General features: G+C 48.6%; 1 protein-coding gene across 2 annotated transcripts in view; it reads right to left on the reverse strand.

Annotated features, from left to right (window-relative positions):
- Positions 1 to 16,059, reverse strand: part of LOC144099077 (metabotropic glutamate receptor 5-like) — a 411,956-nt gene that overhangs the window by 261,025 nt on the left and 134,872 nt on the right. The window contains exon 3 of one of the 2 annotated variants that reach the window (XM_077632160.1): positions 10,413 to 10,525. The exons of the other annotated variant lie outside the window; for it this stretch is intronic. The gene's annotated coding sequence lies outside the window, so the exon portion shown is untranslated. The remainder of the gene's footprint in view (positions 1 to 10,412; positions 10,526 to 16,059) is intronic. 2 annotated transcript variants of the gene reach the window in all.

Genomic DNA, 16,059 nt, shown 5'->3' on the forward strand with positions numbered 1-16,059 from the left:
TAAGGGCCCGCATGTTGTGGATTCTGAAATCAGGCATTATAGCGGTTACCTGTGACATATAAGCGAATCGGGGTACTTGATTTGACTGCAACTGGCGACGCGACGACACGGAACTCCAGCACATTGGAAAACTGTAAAGATCATACCGACCAGCGTGGCACTTGTTGAGACGCGGGAGGGTCACTAGGTGGAAAATTTTGGTTTGGAAGCTTCGGGGCGTGCTAAACATTCGCATCGTTTCTACTCCAGGCACAACAGCCGGCTTTGCGGCCGGGCTCAGGGCTGTTCAATTGACTCTCAGCGCGAATGCACCCACACCCGTGTTTTATCACATAAAACATGCGCCCCACTACAAGAGTCAGTAAAACGTGGGAAAATATTAATCGACCATAATGTTAATCTTACTTAGCGCGATAAACCCACCTACTATACGCAATGACTCACCGGCAGCAGCGTGTGGCTGCTGACCCCAAGCCAACGGAGTTGTTAAAATGCCCCAGTTCAATCCGGAGCCCTCCACTGCGGAGTCTTTCATAGTACGCGTGTATCTTCAACACGTTAAATCCACCATACAACATCGGAGAGTTATAGTGTAGCGTGATCCGCTATCCGCTGCCGTGATCCGCTTGCCTGGGGCACCACTAAATACGTGTTGATTGGTCCCGACGCAGCAGGCGCCCACGCGTCTGACGGCCACGTGGTGCCATCTGGCGGCCTCAGGACGTTCTGCGCACGCGCAGAGGTGCCTCAAGGAAGCGGATCGCTGTAGTGGATCGCGGATCGCCCTATGCTATAACTCTCTATTATACCTTTGTGTACGCACTGTAGCCTACCGTGCACCACGCATCATTCACCATACCATACCATACCATACCATACCATACCATACCATACCATACCATACCATACCATACCATACCAAAGTGGAACGCCCGTTCCACTTAGCCCCAATATATTCAGAGAAATGTGCTTTCATTATGGATGTAAACGCGGTACTTCCATGCTCTGCACAATCCGTTCCCTCCACCGCTAACTGGCGTTCGCTTATTCTCCACTCTGCTTGCACAAAACACAAACTATATGGCAGCGCTTCGAAGCGCCCTCTGCGAATGTGTCAAAGCGCACGTCTACGCAGGCCCGGCGGCCGATGCGTTTCTCGTCAACATTGCCGGCGGCGGCACCGCCTGGCGCTGACGTCAAGCGCCCAGAGACGATGACGACGACCCCGCCGCGTTTGACGCTAGCATGCGCCCATCGCAAAAGAAAGAATGGCTGCCGCCGAGTGGAGGGCGTTGGTGGGAGCATGCTGGCTGTTGCACCGCAGGCGACCCCAGCGTCGCTTCCGGCGCGAGATATACGCTGTCGGCGACGCCAGACTATAGCGCGCTGACAGCCGGAATGCCACGGCGACAAGCCACGGGTGCCGTTTCGGGGAAACATATCGCGTGCACAGAGAGAGGCGGCGGTTTGCTTCCGCCAATGTCGCGCGCGCCGTGCTGGCCTTGCATGGGCGCGACCCCGTTCTGTTACGGAGAACGGACTGTTGTCAAGGTTGACGTTAAGTGGGTCGCGTTTCTAACGAGCTGAGCAGTACAAACGTCGTCCCTACAACGCCCCCTGCTCCCTAACATTCTAGCCTGCATCCAATACACACTGCACTAATCTCTGGTGAAGGGGCCCACATAACCCGAAAAAAAAAAGAAAATTGGTTTTGTGGGAAAGTAAACAGCGCAGTATCTGTCTCACATATCAGCTGACACCTGAACCGCGCCGTAAGGGAATGGATAGAGGAGGGAATGAAAGAAGAAAGGAAGAGAGTGGTGTCGCTGTGGAGGGTTCTGGAATAATTTCGACCGTCTGGGGATATTTAACGTGCACTGAAATCGCACAGCACGCGGGCTCCTTTTGCGTTTCACCGGCCGATGCGGTCAGGTTCGAACCCGGGATCTCCGGATCAGTAGAGGAGTGCCTTAACCACTGAGCCACCGCGGCGGGTGTAACCCGAAACGCGAGTTCCGAGAACGTGCTTTTGAGCTCGTGCACACAAAAATATATGCGCACAACCGAACAGTCGAAACGGGAAATGAAATGCGTACTCACGTTCAATCAACAGTATGCAATAGAAATAAAAGACAAGCAGTCGACCTTCTACCACTCCATATGCGGAAGTCATTCATAGAATACTTTTCTTTTATTTCATCGCCATCCTTGCGCCTTTTTTTTTGTTGCTCCTTCACCCGCAACTGTCGCATGTGATCACACTTCGTCCTTCCTCATTTAACAATTCCGGACACCGTAGCCACCAGGATATCCCCTATGGGCGACGCTGATACACTGGGTTATCTCTGGTCACGTGCTTCCATTTCACGGAAGATTATCTAAGCCTTTGAAAAATCCTGTTTACGTGCGTTTGGATGCATACAGAACTGCTAGCGACTACGCTAGGCATACAAACCATGTAGGGGGCGCTTGATCTCATAATTTCACTGGGAGACTGATGATCAGAAAAGTCAGAGACGAGGACTCACTGCTTATCAAGCCGGGAAGCTTCGTCTTCCAGGCCCTCATTCCTTCCCTCATCCAGGCTTCCACTTATGTTAACATTTAGTGTATTCTTGTTTTCTCTAAGTCATGACTCGTGTGTCATTGTAATTCTTCTCATCTTTTCAATTATTTCTCGAAGGCCCTTTATTTTTTTTCCGATTGATGGTCGACCTCCCGATGAGCCGTTTTTGTTTCAGCATTATGCCACGTAGTCGGGGCATGTAGCAAAGCAAACTCCGATATTGAAGAAAACAGGAACAACTTCGAGCAGTGAAAGGAGGTACACCTCAACAAGGTACACCACCAGCCCGGACACCTCAATTCTGGTTCACCTGATGAAGAAAGCCAGGCGGACAGCAACCATCGTTGGACTTCCAAACCTGGAATAACCACCCCCTCAAACTCGGAGATTAATAAGATGTTTTTTTCGCTCTCTCTGAAAGCCTCTCTCTTTAAGCCCTAGTTATTTTCTTGCCATTTGTATCTTGACCAATTTTCCTCTGTGGGTATGAGTTGTCTTCATTCCGAAGCGAAGGGAGGAGGATTTCTCCAAGTGGCCGACCGACAGCAATAAGGGCAGGAGCCTTCTCCGGTTGCCGCATGAAAACACCTTACATGATTTCCTTTGGTACACAGCGAACCCAAGTTATGCCTTTGTAGCAAGTGTGCGAAATATAAAAAAAACAGCAAGCAAGCTTTCGTCTTTCGAATCCAGGAACGGGGGTTCTCTATGTATGTATGTATGTATGTATGTATGTATGTATGTATGTATGTATGTATGTATGTATGTATGTATGTATGTATGTATGTATGTATGTATGTATGTATGTATGTATGTATGTATGTATGTATGTATGTATGTATGTATGTATGTATGTATGTATGTATGTATGTATGTATGTATGTATGTATGTATGTATGTATGTATGTATGTATGTATGTATGTATGTATGTATGTATGTATGTATGTATGTATGTATGTATGTATGTATGTATGTATGTATGTATGTATGTATGTATGTATGTATGTATGTATGTATGTATGTATGTATGTATGTATGTATGTATGTATGTATGTATGTATGTATGTATGTATGTATGTATGCATGCATGCATGCATGCATGTGCATGTATGTATGTATGTATGTATGTATGGATGGATGGATGGATGGATGAATGGATGGGTGGGTGGGTGGGTGGGTGGATGGATAGATGGATAGATGGGTGGGTGGGTGGGTGGATGGATGGATGGATGGATGGATATGGCTGGACCCTTTAAATCGGGCGGTGGCTCAAGCCACCTAGCCATGGCATGAAATTTTACTCTTCTCTTGATTTTAGCCACCAATCAGATAACCATCGCTTGGTTATTTCTACCCGCTTAAAATCACTTTCTCTTCACTGTCCTTAAACCCCAATGCCTTGGATTGCGTGAACCACGCTCACGAGCGCCACCTAGCGGCCTGTGCACATAAAGCATCTGGCGCAGCACACTGTGTCTTTGGAATCCAGAAGAGGCTGGGGACCTCACTCGCGTAGTGCACGCGCACAAGAATGCCAGTCTCTTCTGTAATTTCTGGTCGCTTCAATTCCATCGAATTTTATTGACAGGTAGCTCTGGTTCCCTGTTTCACACTGGTTTTCTTTTTTTTCGATTAATTCTTCAGGCTCATTTTACTGATCGTTTGCCCAGTATTTTCATATTGAATCCGGTGACTGGGATTGCCTGTTGAATAGCGATCAGTTCTCAGAAACGTATCTACAAATCCTGGCTGGTGCAGAATGCGACTGAAGCGCCATCAATGGCAGCGCCTGGAGACTTTGGTCTGAACGACGAAGTTTTACACCAGCTTCCTACTGGTAGAGCGGCTGCAATATCCAATGGACTAGGGGAATAGACCACCAATTTTGGTTCCAATTAATTTTTTTTTCACCATCATCTCATCTCCCTATCGCTGCTATGTGAACTGGTAAGAGCCCCGGCAGTTTGAAGGTGCTTATTCTTTTTTCAGAAATGTCATGTTGTTCTTCGCTGTTGATTTTTGATCAGAATTAAGTTTGATGCACTATTTCGCGACGAATAGCGTCCTTACGCTCTCCAGTAACGATACGGAGGTTACCGTAATTGCGAATTCTACACCTGAACAGCCCGGGTCGTTCAGTCATTTTAAATATAGTGCACATCATTACATACGGAATTGAAGTTCATATCATGGGATGACTAGTCTTAATTCATCGACATGATTGCGCTTTCATTTCAGGTTGAGAGCGCTAAACAATCAGACAGACGTCATCAACATCGCGACTTATATATGCCTCAACAGCCTGGACCAACGAGTCAATCCTGAGGCAGCGCATCGCTGGAATCTTAGCTTTCGGTCGTCTGCGTGCTTGTAGATTTGTATCAGATTGAAAACTCGAATAATGAGTTTAACTTAATCAGCGCATTTGTACTGCGGCCTTGAATAGCCTGGATCGACGAGTCGATGAAAGGGCGGTGCACTGCGCACCAGCTCACAGTAAACCGGACGGACGTGGCGGATATTGCGACACGTCGCTTCGTTCGCCTTCGCTTCGACTCTCGGCGGGCTGCACCTCCCCACCGTTTCGTCTGCGCTGTGCTCGCGAATGCTGCGCTCGCGAAACGACACATGCGGAACGCCAGTCTAACTCACGGTGACAAGACCTTGCTGATACGCCGCCACAAATAACTCGATTAAAGTCGGACGAAAGCAACTCCTCGCGAAGTTTCACTCTGTCCGGATTTTTCTGAATGGTTTCCAGTACTCTTTATCCGGATGAACCTCGAATATCGATTTTTCCTCTGAGAATTGAGATTTCCAGCGCACAAACCTTCCTTGAAAGACCGGTTGAATGCAGTGCCTGGTGAGAGCCCCCTTTAAGGCACACAAACATGATAACAGCACATTCTAAGAATAAGAAAGCATGTAGAAAGGTTTGAAAGGCAAGCGACGATTGCTAAATAGCCGCAAGACTACGACATTAACGCTGAAATGGGAAGACAGCATGGAAAACCGACTCAAAATGTACCCCGCCGGACGATCGAAGCGACTGTATAGATTCCGGGACCATATAATAATAATAATAATAATAATAATAATAATAATAGTAATAATAATAATAATAATAATAATAATAATAATAATAATAATAATAATAATAATAATAATAATAATAATAATAATAATAATAATAATAATAATAATAATAATAATAATACCTTTAAATTTAATCCAATCAATGAAGAAAGGGTGGGGATAATAAAGCTGAAACGTCAGCTTGACTAGCTCCATCCTTCCCTACAATTTAAACATATAAACTGCAGAGGCACACAGTACAGCTTCACGTGCGCGCACTTTGCACGAGAGAGCAGAAAAAAAAAGAAGAAACAAGAAAATCCACGCTCAGACAAAAACAATTTCCTTGATATAGGGATCACAACAAGGTTCTTTAAATCGGGAATAAAACAAAGCGGTACAGCAGCTCGCGAAAATTTGGTGGGAACTGACAGTGAAATAAAGAGAAACAAAAAATATATAAATAAAGCTCGGGAGAATGAAAAAAAAGTTATTCAAAATTACGGTCAAGAAAAAAAAATACGCAAACTGGTTACAGATATCGCGTCAAGTTGGATATCGTAGTTCACGCACCTCACGCGATGATATAAGAACGAGATCGACATATCGATGCACGCGCGGCCTCAGATGAATTCTCCGATCGGCACCACCAATTTTCTGTAGTTATGAATAGACGCACGGAGGCGCACCTTTTTCAATCAGAATCCCACTCCGCCGCATTCGGTGGTGCAAGGGAAACGGACGCCTCGCTCGAACCGTGAAATTACGCGAAAGCTGCCACCGTACCGCAGCAGCCTACTCAACAGCGCCCACCACTCTTTCCCCACTCTTCAAACCATCTCCCGTTCGTCAGCCATCGCATCGACTCGGGATTCGAGGGCTATTCACGCCCATTCATTCCTCCCCCCCGGGCGTCGCCTGAAGGAACCTAGTGGTGGCGTGCACAACGCAACGCCTGTATTTTACCCGCCGTAATGGGACGGAGAACGAAGGGCTTGCCAAAGAACGGGAGGAAAGTACGTACATAGAGAGGCGAAAAAGAATACTTTCCTCTCCGGCGGAATACAGGGAGGAGGCCGATCGGCGCTTCAGCTGCTCGGTTCCTTTCACGGTGTCGCTTCAGGCGTGACACCCCCGCGTGGCGGCGGCGCAAATTACCCGCGAAAGGCACCCGAACCGCTCGCTGCGCCCATTGTCGACGTGCCGCCACCTCACCAACCCTTTCTCTCGGCCACACTCCCTCTCCGCGCACGTGCTGCAACAACTCCTCCTCATCCTCTGGGATGCTTTGAAAGGGAGGGAGAAGGACCCTGCTTGGAGCCCCGTTGTTCCACGTGGCTTTGCGCATGGAAGCTTCGAAATACAGTTGAACCTCGTTATAACGAAGCTGAAGGAGCCCGGTGATTACTTCGCTATAGCCGTAGCTTCGTTATAGCGCGTGTTGACCGAGCTTCCAAGGGGAATCGTCATTTCTTTGTTATATACATTATTTCGTTATAAACTGTTTCGTTATAACGAGGTCCGACTGTATATCCACGCTATAAACATTTTTTCGCGTGCATTGCGCATCGCAGTGCAGAGCTAAGTTGTTCTTAGCAAGCGTAGCTCATGTCATTCGCTTCTTGACGAAAGCTCGACTCACGAAAAGACTGTGCCTTTTGCACGAGACAGTAGTGGGCAAACTAAGTCGTCAGGTGGGAAAGCCGTAGGAAACTTGTGCCCTCTTTGTAATGACACCCAGTATGCAGTTCAAGGCGCGCCGGAATGTTGTCGTTCTAGACAGACTCATGTTAAACCGACAGGCGACCATGACCGCAAGTATCACACACTGACAGGAGTGTAAAACGGGTGAAGAGTGACCGACATAGTAACGCGACGACATATTTTCTCACAAGATTTTACGTCCACCTCGGACCCGGCGAAAACCTGATAATACTGCCACCGCAAAGCATGACATGCATGGGTCTCCGTGTGAACGTTTCCAATGAGCTTATACGGCAGTGCCCTATAATTCACTACACCCCCGTACACAATTTGGTTATACTGAGGTTGGTTTAACTGCGCCCCGCCGCCGCGGTGGCTCAGTGGTTACGGCGCTCGGCTGCTGACTCGAAATACCCAGGTTCCATCCCGGCCGCGGCAGTCGCATTTCGATGGAGGTGAAATGCTAGAGGCCCGTGTAGTGTGTGATGTTAGTGCACGTTAAAGAACCTCAGGTGGTCGAAATTATTCCGGAGATTTCCACTACCGCCGTAGTGGAAATCCGAGTCGCATTAAGACGTTAAACTCCATAAGATGAAGCAGTTTTGCTCTCTCCCAACCACAATCAGTGCACGCCCTATCGCCTGGTTTTGCATTTCAGCCGGTGCAGACTTTTGATTTTATGTCACACATTGTCGTCAATTCGTGTCACTGTTGTTTTACCTTGTTTTTATAGAATCCAGAGGACCGGTACTCTAATTGTCGAAGCAGATCCCTATAACATCCCGGCCACAAGAAAGAGCAGAAAAATCTACACGTGTCGGGCGCATTTGCACGGTCCAAGAAAAGTCGCGTCTGGAAAGCAGTGTGTCATATAGTTCCCACAAAGTCACTAACCAAACAGAGTCACGCCTACGCTCGAAATTGGCCCTCGGTTTCCTTAGCGTAAGAGCGCGCGTCGACAGCTATGTGAGCGTTTGCTCAACGCAGGCAATCAGGAAACCTAAAACCAGTTTCACTTAGCTCGTCTAACCTGCTCGGTGCGAGTGCAGTCGGCTTGAAACTTGAAACTCCCCCGTCGAAAATCGACGCTGCATACGATATCTGTAATAGCCTCCTTGTATGGGATAATACATTCGCGTTGGCAGTATACGAATGCAAGCGGCGACACAAGAGCACATTTTTTTTTTATCGCGCACATGTGCACTTCGGCATAAGTGCGGTAGGTAGAAGCACATACGTAGAAACGCAAAAGTAAACACCTTCAAAAGTAAAAATGCGAACCCTTGAAGCCATAAAGCTGGAACTCTGCTTCGGTGTGAAAGGCGCGAGGGCTTCAAAGATCTCATATATATGCAAAGAGAGGTCAAACAAAAACCGCAGAAGACATTGGCACAACACTGGAAATAACAGATGTTCGTGTCTATTTATTAGTTATTGTTTTCTTCCTCTCTGTGTTTCGTTTCTTATTATAGAAGCTCGATGCGAGGGCAGAGAATAGAACTGGCAACGCATATAGGGTCATCCATCAAGTTATTCCTGTAAACGTGCTTAGTGGGATCGACACCTTGTAAACAGTACAGTCATTGTTATTTGCCTATCTACAATCACCTCCCCCCCCCCCTCCTCCTCCAAAAATAGGAGAGCCGAAAGTATCTCAGTCCCACCGCTCACGGCTGACTCCCCCACCCCATTTTTTTCCTCCGTTCTGAGCAGTTTCCTTGCTGCGTAATTCACGCAATGGGGAAGCGGTGCACATCAGCTTTTCTGCGAACTTTCGACCGTACGTACAGTAGGGGACAAAAGTCTCTGGACCACGATTTCCTCAAACGAAGCCGATAGCTCCAGTACTAGCCAGCGTCTGGAGGCCACACCTGTTGCGATGAAAGAAGAAAATTCTGACTTCCAACTTCACAAGTGTGGTCTCCAGCCGCCGGCTAATAGCAGAGCTACCGGCTTCATTTGAGAAACACTTGCTCCAGAGACTTTTGTCCCCGACTGCACATGTGCTTGCATGGGCGTTGAGCATCAAATGGGTAAAAGAAATATTGGGGCAATAGTCCTGTTTTTTTTTTTTTACTGCCAGTATTAAGGTTGTGATTTCTGCTTGCGTCAACCTCACCACGTGCACCAGTTTTCTTGATATTCCAATCGCTTGCTTCAGCATCAAGGGTGTCTCTCACGAAACAAACTAAAAATTAAGTCACGCGACGTCGTCCGTAGGGTAAGGATACCAGAGACCTATCGCGGGCAGTGAGAATGACGCGGAATATCGTATCTAACGCACGCATTATGATGCCAATTAAAAGAGTAGGGGCATCAAATTGATCGGCCGCATTTTCTTCATTGTAAGCAAATAATGCCTAGGGCGTCATAAACTCTAGAACTATTGATTACTCAGAAATCCGCTTGGGTAATTTAACATCAAGCAACGTGTGCTCAGTAGTTTATGCGTGGATTCCTGGGTCGCAGTGTATCAGTAACACGTAACAACCAGGAAAACACAACAATGCCGCCTTTCCATCGCACGTGTTCCAGCGTGCTGTCATAAGTCGAATGTTTTGTCTACCGCGGCGGCCACAGATGAGTTAGCCCGGAAAGTTTGTGTTTCCGAACTCCGCCTCTTACGTCATACTGCTGCCGCTCGAGATAGGTTCTAAAAAGTCAGTCAAGCTAGGTCGGCCTACTTTAGAATCAATATACAAAATGTTTTACGCACTTTTTGTCCACGGTACGTGCCTGAACGCCTCCTTGTGCACGCAGGAAGCCTTCGGCAAAATCTGCGTGCTCCTAAAATTTGTTGTCTCTACTCCTACAAACAAGGCGACCCTATACTCGCTCTTAAAGCTCAAAGCTATTCTAAAGAAGGGCAGGCAAGGCACAGCTACAACGCCAAAGGGCATCCTCAAGTTGCCGTCACCCTTGCCGGGCGGCATTCGTGAAGCGGTATTTACGCAGGCGTTTAAACATGCACAATTAGCTCTGCCGTAACGCGGGAGCCATAAACGGCTCGCTTCCTAAAAGGGAAAGTGGTCGGGCGTCATTCTCGCCTCCTCTCTCACCGCTTACGTCATCTCGGGCCGGCGTGCCGAGGTCAAGGTAAGCCGGAACACCTGTCGAGCGCTGCCAGCGGTCTTCGCTTTCACGTTGCTGTTGAAGTCGGGTCTCGACAGAGCGACGCCCTGCGGTCACGGAGACGAGTCAAGACGCCACATCACGGAAACGCTGCGCACGTCGCCGACGTCGAAAGCCAAAAGCAAAACGAAACAAACACTCAAAACAAGCGGGTCAGACGAACAGAGCGCCACTGCGCAGTCATCACTAACGACCGTGAGAGAAAATCCTCCTCACACTTGCAGACGCGAACTCAGCTCCGAGTCGACGGGAGCGTCACGTTGCGTTGGGAAGCAAACGCGAAACGCTCGCGGGCGGGCACGCACGCACACACACACGCGCACGCACGCACAAAGCACAACGACGCAGAACGGCCGCGGTTCGCGCGATCGCTCTCGACTGCCCAACGGTAGTGATGACTGAGGTGATGTCGGTGAAGCTGTGCTCCAAGTCGCCGCCGGCGCAGCTACTGCCGTTGCAGCTGCTGTTCCTGCTGGCACTGCTGCTACAGGCGCGTCTCTCGCGACCGGGGAGTCTCCGTTCGTACACGCAGAGCGATGTAGCGCGGCGGGGGCCCCCCACAAAAGCCGGAAGCTTTGCCAGCGGCGTTGAAATAGATAAACAAAAAACGAGAAGCGATGTTGCGCGCGCGCGGCGTCACTGACGACAGTTTGGGTTTTTCTCTCTTTTTCACGGCGCTGGTTCTCTCCCTCTCTTCATCTTCTTCTTCCTCGAACGTTTCCCACTTATTTAAAAGCCGTTAGTGTCGGTGAGTCTCCGAGAGAAGCGAAGTAGACGGCGCAGCATCAATTGTGACCGCCGTGTCGAACTCGAGTCTCAAAGCAGACCCCCGCGACAGGACGCGACGCTGGCTTGGAGGACATGTGGGCGGTTACGGCGGAGGACGCGCGGCAAACACGGGATGTACGGCACTCCCACTTTCCTCGCGACGACAGTGAGCGCGTGTGGAGAGGAGGAGGGGGAGACCAAGCTGGAGAGAGAGAGAGAGAGAGAGTGAAGGGAGCCTTCGCAGGAAGGAAGAACGGAGACCGCGAGGCAAGGCCGGCAACTGAAGCCGCGGATGTAAGGAGCGATATATTTTCTCTGTGTTTACTTCCTAGGCGGCGAAAATTTTGACGGTCTGTATTTTATTTTCTTAAATAGGGAAGGCGACACGAGGCACAAGAAGTTCCTTGAAGGCAAGACGAACGGTTACGGTGGGACGTGGCAAGCGAATTGGGGTTGACTAGCTGGGAAGGTAGGCGTGTCTCCTGTATCGGTGGGAAATAAAGTTTTTCTGACTGACTGACTGACTGACTGCGCGGACACGACGAGTCCAGGGTGCCGACCGTCTAGTGGTCAGGTTTGATACCATACACATCGAACACCTGCAGGAGAAATATCCGGAAACATACGTCTTCTTAGACCAAGCTATAGGCTTCGTCGACTCGAGGAAAAGTTTTAAAGCTACCAGCGAAGGAGCCGTCTCACACTTGACATAAATGGGGCTACATTTTCTGACGAAGAAAACCGCGTACCTCGTTCTTGACGTTTCAGTAGCTTGATAACCACGGGACTGCGCCTTCACCTTGAGCTGGCGCTCCGTTTGAATTCGTCAGAAGCCACGGCACTTGGCAGAAGAAGCCACAGCTGAAGCCACGAGAAGCTGAAGCACGATTCCAAGCGGCAACGCAGAACGGTACAACTAGAGAAGGTTGATTTTTGCGTTCGCTACTATTCAGAACACGTCACGGCGTTGCAGTCTCTGCGGAAAACTCCTGCGCCGGTTTCTGACACGTTCGCGAAACAGGCAACAGCCGGCAACATGCTCGAGCTGATAAACCACGGAACAAACACATAAAAACAGGCGCCAGGAGAACAACGTTTAAAGAGTTGGAAGAAGCGAACACGATCAGCAACCAAGGTCGCCTCACTCTTGCGGGCGCGACGAGCTCCCCTCACGTGCCCCACGAGTTGGGACGCTCGGTCGGCGCGTTATCGCGCGCATTTTATCACGCCACGAAGAGGGAACGAGAAGCCTGAAGTACATAAGTTGTCACGTGAACGCGGAGCCCGTTTGTGGGCTAAGGACGCCGCCTTCCCGTTGGGACGAGTGCCGGGGACGAGCACCACTTGAGGGAATTGAGACTGAGTAGACCCCGCAGAGGAGGAAGAACAGCCTAACCGACGACTCTCGGCAACAGATGCGAAGGAGACACGACTCTGCGACTGTGGCGGAGTCGGGTGGCGCGCGTTTGCAGCCTGCTTCAAAGACTAGGCCTGCTCGTTTGCTGTTCTTGCGAGTGTCGCCGCAAGACTTGAGCTGTATGTGCTTGTTAAGAACGCGTGTTACAGCAGCATTGCGCAAAGTGGCCGCAAGAGGCCACTGGAGAGCCAGTAACGCGTGGCGTTAGCGCCTTACAGATCTGTACGGATGCCCGTAAGAGAAGAAGCTTGTTTGCGCCTTCATTGAGCCTCTCCGGAAACGGAAACCTATGCAGAGAAAATAAATTACTCAAGGAATTGTAACCCTCTGGGAGATAGAAGCAAAGGAAATCTGCTTCCTCCTAACGGTAATCCCTTAAATAGATCGCAATATGCTTGCTTGTTTTTCGTGTTTGCACTATTTTTTCCCCTCAAAGCTGTATTAGCTAAAACTATTATTGACGCTGCGTCAATTCTTTCTAGGGTTGTAAAAGAATAATAGGAAGCAGAAAAGTAATTTTTTTTTCCTTCAGATTTCTTTAGCTGAAATACTGTGTGCTCCTCATGGTCTGTCTGTAGCCAGCGAAGAATTTAACAAGCCGCGCAAAAGTATCCCAGATGTTGGCAATGTTGTTAGACTGCCAACATCCCGAGTTACAAGACGGAAACAATTCTTAGTGCTACCGCTACAACTCTGGTTAAAAAAAAAATCTCTATTTCACTATAGTCTGGGGAATCATACTACATGAACTTGAAAGGACTATTCCTGCTAGAAAAAATGCAATAAGGCTTTTTAAAGATATTCCATATTTTGGGACCACAGATTGATAGTGGCGTGGCTTAAAAATATGAGATATTTATAAACTAACTAAACCACTGCTTTCCACTCATGTTCAGTGTTTTCTATACAAAGAATAAACCCTTTAACACGCCATGCGCAGTGCACAATTGCAAACATATCAGTTATGAAACTCTTTTACCAGATCGCCTATGGGATAAAAACTAATTATGGTTATCAAGTAATAGTTTACCAGACAACGGTACTTCTAAATTTAAGCACACAAATAAAATACCACCTCCATAAATGCACGAGCGGACGCGTATTGAAAAAAAATTAATAGAACTGCCCCTCTACCTTCCACCTCCCTTTCTCCCCATGGGGCACATCTTCATGCCATACTGCAATGCGGACCTATATACGACCTATACCTCAGCAAAATTCATTTATAAGACCTCTTATTGCATGCATTTATACGTTTATATATGTTAAATTTTGCGATAGAGTTTCAAATAAAGGAGCTCTATTAAAGACTTAAATACTGACGTTCTCTATCATGCATGGATGTCTTGGTTGAGGCTGTGAGCATTCTTGAGCATATAAAAACGCGCGGCAATATCGATGTATGCGTGTGGGAACGTTGTGTTTGAAAATCGCTTGAAAGTCGAGGGCGAACCCGTTCTCATCTCTACCTGCTACATATCAGACACAAAGGCTCGAGTGATGCACAAAAGCTCTTGCGTCACCCCCCCCCCCCCTCCCCCTTCCTCCAGCGTTGTGCAGCTGCACTTTCTCTCAGCGGTGCACCCGGTCCTATCCGCCCCACCTCCGGTGACGCCTCCGACTGCATTGCGAGACAATTTGCATCTGCCGCTTGAGGCAACAAACACGAAATCAGCACTCATGCACTCTAAACTTGGGAAATAAACTACAAGCCAAACTCGCTTGTGGTCTCCTTACGAGGCAACAAGCAACGCAAGATAACACCACAAAACTGTAGGAGCGAAGCTCAGTATAATCCGTCAACCGTACGCCTTCGGCTGAAGAGGTAGTTTTGCATTTCATAGGAAAAAAAAAAACAACGAAGTAGTAAATGCTGTGTTGTGAGGAAAGTCGCGAGGGAGCTCGCACGATGTGCATATTAATGTCCCAAAGGCCGAAAAAAAGTGTTGCGTAGGTTTTTTCCAACAATCACCGCAAAAGCCGCGCATCTGTGAGCATTGATCCCGCTTTCAAAGCAGGCTTGGTCGCCAGAGGCGGCAGACAATGAACCAGTGACAAGAGCAACACTTCGATGAGCCAATGGCTGGCACCGCCGCACTCCCCTGCCTCTTCGTTCGTCGCCGCAGTAGTTCGGTGCATCACTTACAAAGCCTTATTTGACTTCATTTGATCGCACGTTATACCTTAAATTTATGGCGATGGTTTTTCTTGTTTGCTCTAGACTGCACTGCACGCTAATTCGTGACGACACCACCCGCCCCAAAAATCTTGGAGTCGATTAGGATTCAGGCTGTTCAAGGAGAGGTCAAGTCGTGGGCCTAGTGCGTTATCTTCTCTCCGCTGATTGGACGATTCGTGCTGTTCCATCTTACACAGCGCTGCAAGCAACACGCTGAGAGCGAGGGAGCGTCTCTCTCTCCGGCTACCGGCGCCCAGAGCGTTCAATTAGGGCTGCCCGGGGGCATCAGCCCTGAGACCGAGAGCTTCGCTCTGATGGGGATAGACAGGACGACGGGCATTAGCGGAGCTCCGAGAGAAAGAGCTGACGCCACAGTGAGCGCAGTGCGGCTGCTTTCGACCGCGGTCGCGTACAAATGAGTGCTCGGCGCGACTTACTGGGAGATTTTATGCTCGTAAATTATGCGCATGCACATTGGAGAAGTTTTTGGAATCAATCAAGTGCCTGTCTTTAAACCCTGAGATGACAGTAAACTGATTGCACAACAGCACGCCGAAAAGTTGGGCATATTCGTAACGGTGCGAGCCTGCTGCAGTACAGCAAAACAACGAGATACGTAAGGAACGCGCACAGAGCGCCTGCCCGGTGTGCGTTTCTTACATGCCTCATTTTCTTGGTCAACTGTACGCGGTATGTTGACACTACTAACTGATCTTGCGTTTATGTGTCGATTAGTTTAATCTTAGCACGCCGCAGAAACACTTTAACGTGATAGCGTTAGCACCCCCCTGACGGAGAAATATTGCGGACGGTTCAGCATTGTTAATCACGGATGATTATACTAAACCAGGTTATTGGAGGCGGGTACCAACGCCACGTACCAGAAAGCGCGATTGAAAGCACATTTCCTTTCCTTACGTGACTTCCGCACAATGGATATGGATGAAGACGACGACGTGCAATGCGCAGCGCGAGTGTGTGGTGCAGTATAACACGATGCGTGGTGGGCTGCATAGCATAGCGATGCATATTGATATGTGTTCTCGTGCAGCCGGTGAAGCTGATCTGTTCGCGCCGCCGTGGGTTCTAAACCCAGTAGCGGTCATATTTATTTCTCCAGGTTGGCCATAGTCCCCCTTATTCAAAGTCTCGTTTATTTCTCGCCATTTCCCGCATCGCGGTACTAACTTCAGAGACGACCTGATCAGTTTCGCTGG

The sequence above is a fragment of the Amblyomma americanum genome, chromosome 7 (genome assembly GCF_052857255.1).
Source record: "Amblyomma americanum isolate KBUSLIRL-KWMA chromosome 7, ASM5285725v1, whole genome shotgun sequence".
In the NCBI taxonomy this organism is placed as follows: Eukaryota; Metazoa; Arthropoda; class Arachnida; order Ixodida; family Ixodidae; genus Amblyomma; species Amblyomma americanum.